This window comes from Diuraphis noxia, unplaced genomic scaffold (assembly GCF_037042655.1).
Source record: "Diuraphis noxia isolate RWA-SAM2 unplaced genomic scaffold, SU_Dnox_SAM2 contig0004, whole genome shotgun sequence".
Taxonomy (NCBI): Eukaryota; Metazoa; Arthropoda; class Insecta; order Hemiptera; family Aphididae; genus Diuraphis; species Diuraphis noxia.
Window position 1 is genome coordinate 76,621,322 of NW_028301714.1, and position 13,715 is coordinate 76,635,036.

The following is a 13,715-nucleotide window of genomic DNA, read 5'->3' on the forward strand; positions in this document are numbered from 1 at the left end:
TCATAAGCCTCACAATATTTTTCATTCTTAAAATCTAGATCTTGAGTTTCTTCAGGATAACGTCTTCCATTTATTTCAAACCTAAAATTGTTCACATTACAATGATCAAATTCACAAGGATCATGTTCTTGAGTATTTAACTTGTTTGTTTGAAATACCACACCCGCAAACAAAGGACTATTAAGACTTCGATATTGAGTTGTTAAATCGAGTTTTATGGTTTTTCCTGATATATTTCTTTCTTCAATACATTGCCATGATTTAAAATTAAAAATATATTTTTTTTCTTGAGAAATTGTTTTTAAATCATTTAACAATAAAACTTTATACATAGGATTGAATTCTAAAATTGGAATTCTAAGTGTAAATTCATCAATAATAATTTTTCCATCTTCTGTTCCTATAACAACTTTTTTTAGCAATGCATCATCATCTGTATTTCTCGTAAAAATTATTTCCATATCACCTTGGAAAACAGGATATATTTGGTCTTTAAACCATCCTAATCCGAATTGTGATGATTTACCCATAACATTAAAACGACCTCCACCTTTATATTTGCTTGAAAATCCTGAGTTTATAATTGGTGCGTTTGGATCCACAGAAAAATCTAACACACCTTTAATTGTACTAGCAACTCCTGGATTTTCGATTTCATCCAAGACTTTACCATGTTTTTTAACTTCAATTCTAGTAAATAAAAATGCAGGAAAATTATCAATTAGTTGTATTTTTGATTCTTTAGGATAATCTTTTCCATCTTTTTGCAAATATCTACCATAAATATAAAACTTTGCATCTTTAATGCTCAGAAAATCATCCATATTATCTATTCTAAAAATTGTAGTTTTATTAGGTGTATTAAGTTGTGAATTATTCAAAGGTAAAAAAGTTTTATATTGAGATCTTTCAATATATTGATCGTATTTTTTAAAAATATTATACATTATTATTTATAATAGCAAATATATATATATTTTTTTATATAAATGGATAAATTAATGGTAAAAATATATATTGAAGATGATAGTAAAGAAAAATCTTTATTTGAAATACCTTCACGAGTTTTAGTGGTAGGAGCATCTGGCTGTGGTAAAACAACTTTGTTGTATACTATGATTATAAGTTATTGGATTCCATATAAAAATCTATATATTTTTACAAAAAATATTGATCAGCCAGTTTATAAAAAATTAAAAAAAATATTTGAAGGAATATTTGAAGGAATATCTTCTATAAACATTCATTTTTCTGATGGTGATATAATATCTGTTGATGATTGTGAACCTAATAGTGTAGTGGTTATTGATGATTTTCTTTTAGAAGATCAAAAGTTGATAATGGAATATTTTATAAGATCGAGATCAAAGAATATTAGTGTTATTTATTTAACACAAAGCTATACTTCAGTAGATATAAAAACAATAAGAAATAATTTAACTGTTATAATTGTTTTTAATCAGTCAAATTATTATATTGAAAAAATATGGTCCGATTTTATTAGCAAAATTATACCATTAGACAAATTTAAACACATTTTTAGAACTTATTGTAAAACATATGATAAAAAAAATAAAATAAAAACATATGGTTTCATAACAATAGACATAATAAAAAATTTTATCTATGACAATACAGGTAATGATATTTTAAGTATTGATGAACGATGAAAATTATTTTTTATGTAATAAATGGATATCAAACAAATTCAAAATGAATTAAAAAATAAAATTAAAAAAAATATAATATTTGAAGACCAAAACAATTCCATGGTCGGAAATAAGTTAGAAAACGAAACAGAAAAAATGAAACAATTAATTCATCTTAGACAAAATTTACAAAAAACTTTTAAAAAATCAGATTTAGAACAATCCGAAAAAATTTAAATTTTATAAAAAAAGATGAAGATGAAGATGAAGGTGAAGATGAAGGTGACAACAATAACGCGTCCCCTATTCAGGGACACGTTGAATATACACCAAAAAATATCCAAAAAATAATTAATCTTAAAAAAATTTACAAAATTACGATAGAAAAACAGTTTTAAACGATAAATATACATCAGAAGAAAAAGTAAAACATTATGAACCAATATTAAAAGCCTTATCAAATGTTGAATCATCTGTTAATGATGTTAAAGAGGTTGCTATTAAAACCGATAATGATATTCAAAAGATGATAATACCTACTCCTTATAAACCTCGTAATCCAGAATTATTACGACTAACAGAAGATCAAGATAATATGAAAACACCTAAAAGTTCTCCACGAATAACAACAAATAAATCTCCTATGCCTAAAAATATAATAATATTAGGTGAAAATGCGCAAAAATATTTACCAACTTTACCAAATGAAGCTAAAGGTGTTAATCCATTTGGAATATATCATATAAGAAAAACTGATGAATTCATGATCGGAAAATACCCTATAATATTTGACTTTGATGATATAATTTTAAATGGAAAAAAACATATGCTAACCCCAGGTATGTGGAGATTATTAACTCATACAGATGTTACAAAATCAGAATTTTATAGAAAAGAAGATTTTGAAAATTATGAAAAAATATTAATTGAAACAGATTCAATATACCAAAATAATGATATTAACACAGGAAAACCTAAATCAAGTGGAAGTGCTAAATATAATGAAATGATTAAACCTATTTGGGAAAAAATTAAACTAACATCAACAAAAACTAAAGAAAGTAAACCAAAAACATCAAAAAAAATAAATCGCCAACACTGAAAGAATCACAAAGTTTACCCAAAGGAGAAGGTTTAATAAAATATACAAATAATCCTATTGAATTTATTTATATCGATAATATAATAAAAATAATTGACAGACTATATTTTATATTAGCAGAAGAAATAGCGGGAAATTATGGTTTTCATAATGAAAAACTTGGTATTGTTCATTTGTTTAAACGAAACATGGAAACACTGATTGATACTCCCAAAAAAGGTGTTGAATATTTACTACAATCTTTGTTGAATTTACCAAAAGAAACAACAAATAAGTTAGAATATAATATTAAACAATTAATTGACAGACTACATTTTATATCATCTGCAGAAAGATCGGGAAAAAACACTTATCATGATGAAAAACTTGAAATTCTTAATTTTTGTATTAAAAAAATAGAAAAGATAATTGATATTCCCGTTAAAGGTGTAGAATACTTAATGTCGTATATTTCACATTTACCAAAGGATATTATAAAAGGTTCAGGGTTTTTTAATGATTTTTTAAATTGTTCAAAATTACCTCCGATACATTGGCCTGGAAATAATTATCTAGGACCATTTACAAATTTAGATGAAAATATTCCCCCGATCAACAAGTTAGACAAATATGCAAGAGAACATGATTATTTTTATAAAGATCATAAAGATACTAAAACAAGACATATCGCTGATAAAAATTTACAACAAAAAGCAATGGAAAGATTTTATGCTTCTGATAGTTCTTTGAATGAAAAAAAGATATTTAGGAATGAATTTAATATTTGAATAAAATTTAATATTTTTAAATAAATATTTTGTATAATGAAATACATTTTAAATTAACTGAAAACCATAAAAAAAGTTGGCTGAAACTCATAAAAAAAATTCTAATGCAACAATTCATATTGCTAGTGATAAAATATATAAAGGAGAAAATAAATATTATTTAGATCAAAATCAAATAGATAAATTAAAAAATGCCAAGAAAAAAAATTCTGGAGTAAGGTTGGAGATTACACCGAAGCAAATTAAAGGTGGATTTTTACCATTAATTTTACCTTTTCTAGAAGCTGCAGCAGTAGCTACTCCAGCTTTAATTGCATTGTATGATAGTTATAAAGATAGTAAACATAAGAAAAAACAGAAGAGGAAATAATTCGACACAATAAAGAAATGGAAAAAAATAAAGGTTCTGGATTGAAGACAAATAAAAAAAAAAATCGAAAAAATGATTAATTTCGATATATCAACATTTAGAAAAAAACATTAAAAATTATCCAGGTTGTTATACAACTTTTTGGAGTAAAGTTAAAAATATAAATATCGAACCGTTAAGTAATTTTGATATAATAAAATTTGGAAATAATATAAAAAATTTTAGAGGTTGTTTCATGATAAATGAATTACTTGAAAAGCCTTGGTTAAATGAATGTGGGATATTTAATTTAAATAATTCTACTCAAAATGGTTCTCATTGGGTTGCATGGAAAAAAATAAAAAATTATAAAATATATTTTGATTCATTTTCGAGTACTCCTCCTCCTGAATCAACGCGCATGCTCCAACTGAGGATAAGAATGAAGAAGAAAAAGAGCTGTTTTATGCAACACTAGAAGATACGTTTAGCACGTCAAAAGGTGATATAAAATTAGTATTATTAGGTGATTTCAATGCAAAAATAGGAAGGGAAGAGTGCTACAAATCGACTATTGGAAACTACAGCCTACATTCCAGCACCAACGATAATGGTACTAAATTAATCGACTTCGCTTTAGGAAAGGGTTTGGTGGTCAAAAGTACTATGTTCCAACGAAAAGACATACATAAATATACATGGATCTCGCCGAATGGGAGACATAAAAACCAAATTGACCATGTCCTAATAAATAATAGATTTAAAAATAGTATCCTGAATATAAGAACTTTACGGGGAGCTGATATGGACTCGGACCACCTATTGGTTGGTATATGGATGAAAGTAAAAATTAAGAAGTATAAGAAAGGTAATCTAACAAACAAAGGACGTACCGATATAAATAAACTAAAGGACAAACAAATATGCAAAGAGTATGTAGAGTGCTTTCAGAATATTATTAAAAGTAAACAACTAGATATAGAAAGAAACTTAAATGTTGATAAAACATGGGAACATGTAAAAGAAAGCATAAATGAAGCATCATCGAAAGTCTTGGGAAAAAAAGTATCGAAAACAAAACCATGGTTCAATACGATTTGTGAAGAAGCTGTACAAAGAAGAAAATTAGCAAGACAAGAGTGGTTAATTGACACTAACAACGAAGTAACACTGAGAAGATTTAGAACTCGCCAAAAAGAAGCCAGCAAGATATTGAGATGTGAAAAGAGAAAATACGTTCAAAACATATTAGAAACAGCAGAACTCGATTATAAAACACACAGAACTGGGGATATGTATAAGCGAGTGAATGATCTCAGAGGTGGATACAAAAAGAAAGAAAGATTTCTAAGGGATGATGATGGCTCCCTGATAACTACAAATGAAGAGTTGGCAAAGAAATGGGCTAGCTACTTTGAAAACTTGCTAAACTGTGAAGAACCGAATGAAACCTTTAATTTTAATTTTAATCAGGAAATCCAAGAATCACAGGATTGTGAAGAACCGACCTTGGAAGAAATAAAATTACAGATAAACATGCTAAAGAATAACAAATCCCCCGGAGAGGATGACATTCAATCAGAGCTCTTAAAGGAAGGCGGAGAGGAAATGGTAATGTGGTTATGGAAGGTAATTCACGAAGTCTGGACAACTGAAAAAATGCCTAAAGAGTGGAAGACAGCGGTGATCTGTCCAATTCATAAAAAGGGAAGTAAACAAGAATTGCCTATTAACAAGAATAAAAACAAAAGCAGAACAAATTATTGGCAATTAGACCGGGGTTTCTATTATTACCTAGGTGGCTTCAGACCGGGAAGATCGACCACAGACCAGATATTTATTTTAAGACAAATATTTCAAAAAATCTGGGTGTTCGATAGAGAAATACACGTTCTTTTCATAGATTTTAAGAAGGCGTATGATAGCATCCATAGAGAAAGCTTAATAAACATCTTGAGAGAATTCCATTTCCAGGACAAGCTTATAAAATTGGTTGGGATAAGCATTTTGGATACATTTGTCAAAGTTAAGGTTGGAAATACAAACTCAGGCCCAATTTTAGTTAAATCGGGATTAAGACAGGGAGACGCTATGTCACCAATCTTATTTAATATAGTAGTAGAGAAAGTCGTAAGAGAGATGAATATTACACCGCAAGAAGGAGTTAAATTCCAGGAATCGTCCATAGGACTTCTGGCTTATGCAGATGATCTGGTGATCATGGAGGATTCACAAGACGGACTAAAAGATTTATTAAACCGGCTGGAGAAAGCAGCACTGAAAGTTTGACTCCATATCAATGAGAACAAAACGGAATATATGGTAGTAGGAAGACGAGACACTATAAGATTATATCCAACTCTTAACATCAACAACCGAAATTTCAAAAGAACAAGACAATTTAAGTACCTAGGATCCATACTTTCAGAGAGAAATGAAATCGAAATAGAAATAGGAACAAGAATTCAGTCAGGAAATAAATGCCTTTATGGTCTTGCGAAATTACTGGGATCAAGATCACTTTCAAGAGAGTTAAAATTACAATTATACATCACATTAATACGACCTGTTATTACTTATGGAGCTGAGGCGTGGCCATTAAGGAAAAGTGATGAAAGAAAACTCTTAGTTCTAGAAAGAAAAATACTGAGGAAGATCTTTGGACCAGTAAAGGACAGGCTTAGTGGGGAATGGAGAATAAGGAAGAATGATGAACTAGAGACACTCTTTCATAAACCCAGTATACTCGAAACAATAAAGAACAAAAGATTGCTTTGGGCTGGGCATGCCTGGCGTAGTCAAAACCCACTCATACGTATGGTACTGGAGGAGAACCCTAATGGAAAAAGACCGCTGGGAAGACCACGTCGGAGATGGGAGGATGGAGTTAGGGATGATGTGAAAGCATTAGGTGGAGGAGAAGATTGGAGATTACAGGCATCGAATAGAGAAAACTGGAGGCAAGGATGTATGTCGGGATGGTCCTAGTGGCCGAGTTTACCGAAGAAGAAGAAGAAGAAGAAGAAGAAGGTATGTGTGTAATTCACTTTATGTCATTGGCACGTCGGACATTTTTACGTTCATTCTTACCAACACAAGTAGTCCGTCGGTTTCATTTCATTATTATTGGTAATTTTTAACATTTATCCTTTAATTTGTATTGTTTTAGTGCACTCGACAAAAATGACAGTGTGGCTGATTAATTGATTAATTATGATATTGAGATATTGTATATAATATTATATTTTACGTTTCATGTGGGTCGACTTTTGATTGCCGATTCTCTAATACGAATTGATAGACGCTCGAACACGGTTTTTATAAATCCACATATCGCGACGTCAATCGTATTACCTACTCATATCGTCTACCATTATGGTAGTGCAACATTATAGGCGCTATGTACAAAATTCTAACCATATAGTCTCCGAAATCGGTATTCACTTGACGTGACCGACTTGCTAGACATTTAAATACGGCATTCGGCTTTACGCTTTTCGTTTCGACATTCATAACAGCACAAGACTGGACCGTATCGACTGTTGAACTGGGATTTCAAATTTGCCGCTTTCGAAACGATACCTCCACGCCTCATCATAAATCGTTATCACCTGCTACGACTTTTGATTATTGATTGACCAGCGAGTACAGCAATGATTTTAATAATTCAAACGACTCTGTCTCCGCCATCGGTACCCACTTTTCACCGACCAAGGGGGTCTGGGGGTCTCCCCCAGCTAGCACGGAGGGCTAGTCTCTTATATAATAAAACGTGAATCCCTATATATATCGCTCTAAGCAACCCATGGAAGAATTACGTTTTTCTTCCATGGGTTTCTTAAGACCGGCCAATCGCGTTACTTCCTCGCGGCGGCGGCCGAGTTATCACGATTTTTCAGTTATCGTATCACTCATCAGTCATAGATATCGTGTTTTAGATTTTTCGAAACGTTTTACGCTTATTTTTTCCACTTTTTACTCGATTTTTCTGCTTTTACGCCCTTTTCCGTCGCCTTTTTATACGTTTAATTCAAGCGCGTTTCTTTTAAAATCGGTTTTCACTCGAAAACGCGGCCGACTTTCGTTTTTATCGTTTTTTTTTTTCGATCTTTTTCGTCTTTAAGACCGCCGACTGCTCTTTTTTCGCGTAGTATACTTATTTTCGAACCCGTAGACGTGCGGTTCTCGCACCGATTCGGTCCGTACGCTTCGAAATCGCGTTTGATGTACCTATTGTACTGATAATAATAAATATTATACTGTTTTTGTTTGATTCAATAAATATTGTTTTAAATACGTTTAATTCTGTCTTTTGCCTGTTCGAAATCCTTATTTTAAGCTCATGTCGACGATGTTTGAGTGTTCCTACTTTTTATAAATTATTACAAAAACGGCTACTCGGTTAGTAGCCAAATATTTAACACAGCACATAAAAGGTGCGACTACATGTGATATAATAATATGTAATATTTATTTACACTTTTGTTCGTCGACGGCTCAAAGAACGTAATCATATGATGCTACGTATAAGGTGTTTAATATTAATTGCTGTCGATAGGTGAGATAGGTGTAATGAGTAGTCTACGACGGTGGTTAATTATTTAATCGAGCACACAAATTGTACAACAACGTAATGTACTGTAGGTACACTACGGTTAATCGACAACGGTAGTATCGGTGTATATGTTATCTCTTTAGGGTTTTTATGTTTAAATTGATTAAATAACTACTCGGTTATACCATGAAAAGAATATTTTGGTGGTAATGTTAATAATTTAGTTCATTGACGGTGTTATAAAAGTGAGTATGTACTGCTACGGATGCATTATTAAATATCATTACTTATAGGCAATGTAGTTTTTATTCATTTGTGGTAATTAAATAGTTACTAAATTACACCAGTAGTAGAATATTTTTTGGTAATAATATGGACAGTTTTATTTATTAACGGCTGTATTAATGTCATTCATGGTACGGATAAAACATTAAATATTATTGTTGATAAATAATTTAGGTTCTATATGAGTAGTCTATATTTTGTGATAATCAAATACCTACCCAAATTTACCAAAAAAAGCATATTTACACTTTAGTAGGTACATCAAAGGTTTTATGAATATTATAATATGTATTGTGATACAGTATTACAATTGATAGGTCATGTAGATTACTAGATTCTATAGTCAATTTTGATATACCTAACTATAAGGTAATAAAAATTAAAATAGCTGTTCGGTTCTTGGTAGCCAAGATTTTTTTCATTATATATATTTTAAACTCATGATGACGGTGCATCTAATACGGAAAGGTTTATCGACAAAAATTCAAATCACCCAACAGATATTATGGTTTTTAAACGTTCGAGGTAATCAAATATCTCTTTTGTTCATTGAAGGTATTAAATATTGCTATTGATAGGTAATTTGTGTATAATCAGTAGTATTCTATGACGGTGGTAAATTATTTACTCAAGCACACAAATTGTGCACTAAATTAATGTACTGTAAGTAATATTTATTTATATAATAATAAACTTGTATACGTTATCCTTATTTATTAAACTAAGCACACAATTTGTGTCACCTTTATTAGTTAGAATTATAATAAATTAATAATCAAATTAAATGACATACACAACTATTTATATTTTTATTAAAATAACTTTGCTCTGAACTTATTATAATATATTAACCATAACGGTATGATTTTATATCGAATAATTAATATTGCCTTACGTTTAATGAGTAACAACCAATTGTAAAGGTAATTATATTAATATTAATGCTAAACTAATATATTTATGTACCTAAATCATAATTATTTAACTAAATGAATAAACTTTATTTTATGTAATAATTTATTTTATTTGTAAAATATGTAATATGTGAAATAATATGGCCTTAAACCCAACAAGAAAATATTTATTTATACTCAATGATTATTTAAAGTGTATTACAATATTTTATACCTAAACAACGGTAAATTACAGTGATCCACATGATCTTTATAATTATTTCTGTCAATTATATGCATTAATAATGGTCTGATCATATATTCAAACAGTGCATATAGAACCATAAATGAGTATAATATGTACACAATCTTCGATGGAACAATAGTATAAACACGTCGAATGCATCCAAATATACGATTTAAGGTTTTCTGACACACAATCCATATGAATTATTCGTTGAAACAGTGTTTAATGCTGCATTTGGTACTGAATTGAAACAGCTTAAATACTAGAATTTTCGAGAATGAAATCATCTGAGTGGGTGTCCCAGTAGGTTAGGCATTAGAGATTAGGGTATAGGGTTCGACACCGATAGCGGTGAATAAAAAATTTGCGCCGTGACTGTACATTTAATTTGTACAGATTAATTCACGTTTAATTATTTGTTTTTTTTTACAATTTTTTTTCCACGTAATTTTTCAAAGTTCTAATATAGTTATGTTTTCGTCGCCCTAATTATCACTATTTATGATATATATAATATAAATACATAAACGATTTCATAAAGACCAAAGGTCACTAAAGAGGTGGACAAACGGTTATACATATAATATATAGATAGATACATAGAAATATCGAAAAATACGACGACTGATATCAAAGCAAACGGTATTTTCCAAAATTCCGTCCATCGAAATAATTATTAATAAATATATGTGTGTATATAGTAGGCTTAAAATGCTTGATTATTATTAAAAGTTTATCGCAAATAAGTGTAGTGGAGAGGGGAACTTGAGCTCCGCCGAACCGTACCGTGGTATCCATCGTTAGGCTACGGCCAACGTTCGTACGATACGTCGATACCTACGTTTTTATGCGCAAAAGCACGGAGGACTTTTTGCACTCTATTAATTTTCTAGACTCCGAACAAGTGCTCTCTTTCTTCCGTATTTTTAGTGTATTCGTAAGGCGAGATTTTGATACCGGTGAGTACAATTTCGATAGAAATAATAACGTTGGAATCACGCTTGATCGTGCAATTGTCTGTTGTACGTTGATTACATTACGTGTACACGAGGCAACGCGTATCTTGCACCCTTATACACTTGATTTACAGCTCTATCTAATGATATTTCAAACATGTCCTCTTCCATATTTGCTTTGTATATATTAACATACCGTTTTACTTATTCACACTCGGACGGCCTGTATGGTCAACGTTGGCCCGTAAGCCGTTGCGCGTCGGCCGTCCGTATCCCTTAACATTGTGAATCTAATAATCTATTCTGATTTGGTTCGCGGCATTAACGTGTCACGAGTTCGGTAGGTCCCCGATGTCTTTTTTCGTATTTTCATATTTTTTTCCCACATAAGGAATCCATGTAAAAAATATAATATTTATCGTATATATCAATTCTAAAAATAACACAACCGCCCGAGACGCATATTTCAACGTTGATAACGTACTGATACCATCAGAATATTCGATTACGATCATTGACACAGTTTGTTTTTCATAATTATTATTATAATTTGCTATTAAATATTAATCAGTACATATTCACGAATTACTTATACCTTTTCAAGATGTTTTCATTAAACATCAATAATATTTCTATAATGTTATACGATTATTATACGACGCTTTCCAGGCTATTCACTATGGTGAAACGATGTGTGATCTGTGGAAACGTGGATGATGATGACAATGACGTTTCCATACACAGGTATGTATAGTTTCATTTGACGCATATGCCATGTACATCTTATTATAAGGCATTCACCTTTAGATTTCCGATGAATGACGTACGTCGTCTTCAGTGGGTGGAATTCGTGAGGAACCACGAGTTTCAAGTGACTCTTAGCTCCAAGCTATGTTCTCGGCATTTCGTCCCCGGTCAAGATTTCAATGTAAATGTTGCACACGCCCGCCGCCGTCTGAGTCCAACAGCAGTGCCGTCCATAGTGAGCATAAAAACGTGGTAGAAGAATACTTTTTTAACCAACAGTTCCACAACATCCATTTCATGTTTACATTCAAAACAATAGGCCCCTGTATTAATAATCCGCGTTAAGTATAATATGGTTATTAAGGTAGACGTTTTTCACTTTAGAGTTCCATTGGTCGATATCTGTTCATTTATTTTCAAAAATGAAATTATTCACACATCTGTTAGGCTTATTTGTGTATTATTGTCATTCACAAAACTGTACACACCTCAATGTCAATATGTACTGTTGTGTATTATGGTTCCTAATTTTTAGAAATACTTTAAACTCATGATTGTTGTTGTATAAACAATTTGATTTCAATTACACATTACATAACTACACAGGACTACACAACATATAATATAATAATACACATTGTTGTACTGGTACATCTGCATGCACCTTAATACACAATAAGTAAACTTATAAGTCACTTTGGTATATATAAATATATTTATTTATTTTGGTTCACTGCTGCAGTTTTGATTGCACTTCACATCTCATTATGATCCTATTAAACATTTGTCAAACACACATAACTCTTACGGTTAGACTTATCATACAATTGATAATTCAATAAATTCACTAGATGAATATGCATAGTCAATGTTTTGACTTTATCCTTCTGTAAACATTTTTGGGATGTAACTTATACATATTTTTATTTGCATGTATTACAGTTTTTTTATTTTTTGGTTTTGTCTGGTTCACTAATGATTAAGATGCCTAAAGTTTATAAATACAATGAACTCATACTGCATTTTAAATAACACATTAAATAAATACACAGGATCAATTACATTTGGTATATTAACTACAAACTGTGAGGTTTTTATTTATTAGGTACAATTCAAATAACAGTTGATAACCTTATGCATTTTGGTTTTACTACAATAGAGTGTACATTAACATATTGCACACCTTTATTACTTACATTCACTTTAGTTTTTTTTTCATCAAACATCTCATGTGAAATTATACAACATAATTGTACGGGTACATCTGCATGCACCTTAATACACAATAAGTTAACTTATAAGTCACTTCAGTATATATATATATATATATATATTATTTTTTTTGGATCATTACTAAATTCACTTGATGAATATGTATACTCAATATTTTGACTTTATCCTTCTGTTAACATTTTTGGGATGCAACTCAGTACATGTTTTTATTTGTGTATATTAAATTTTTTTTATTTATTTAATTTAATTTTTTGTTTTGTCTGGTTCACTAATTCACTAATGACTAACATGCTTAAAGTTTATAAATAGAATGTACTCACACTGCATTTTAAATATACACTAAACTAAACATTACATCAATACATATCATACACATGACATACTGTTATGCTGGGAATATCAGTTTCTCCATAATCCTTATATTTAACTTACATTTATCTTATTCAGACAATAAAAAATTCACTTAATGTACTTAACCAGCACATGTATTAAACACTGTTGCCGTACAATCCACTTATAGCATTTAGGATTTATGTAATACCAGTTATGGTGTTGCTTAATAAACCATATAACAATATAAATAAAGTTCACCTATGACAGAGCATTATAATTTTAATGCAAATGTGTAATTTACATTCAAAATGTTTGTTTCAATTTATCTAATACAAGTTTATCGTTATCATATGTCATTAATGCATAGAACTATTCTTTTATGATTTTTTTTCCTGCATCTTTTGGTACAGTAACTAAAAACTGCACAAATCTTATATTTGTATAATTACATTGCATTCTACTTTTAATTTACATTACACATAGTTACTAAATAACTATGTACAGTGCAAGGCTAATAAACATACACAATAACTGAAATCCATTATTATTGTTTATTTTATACTTAGGTGGTTAGGTGATTTGTTGTAAATAAATAAATA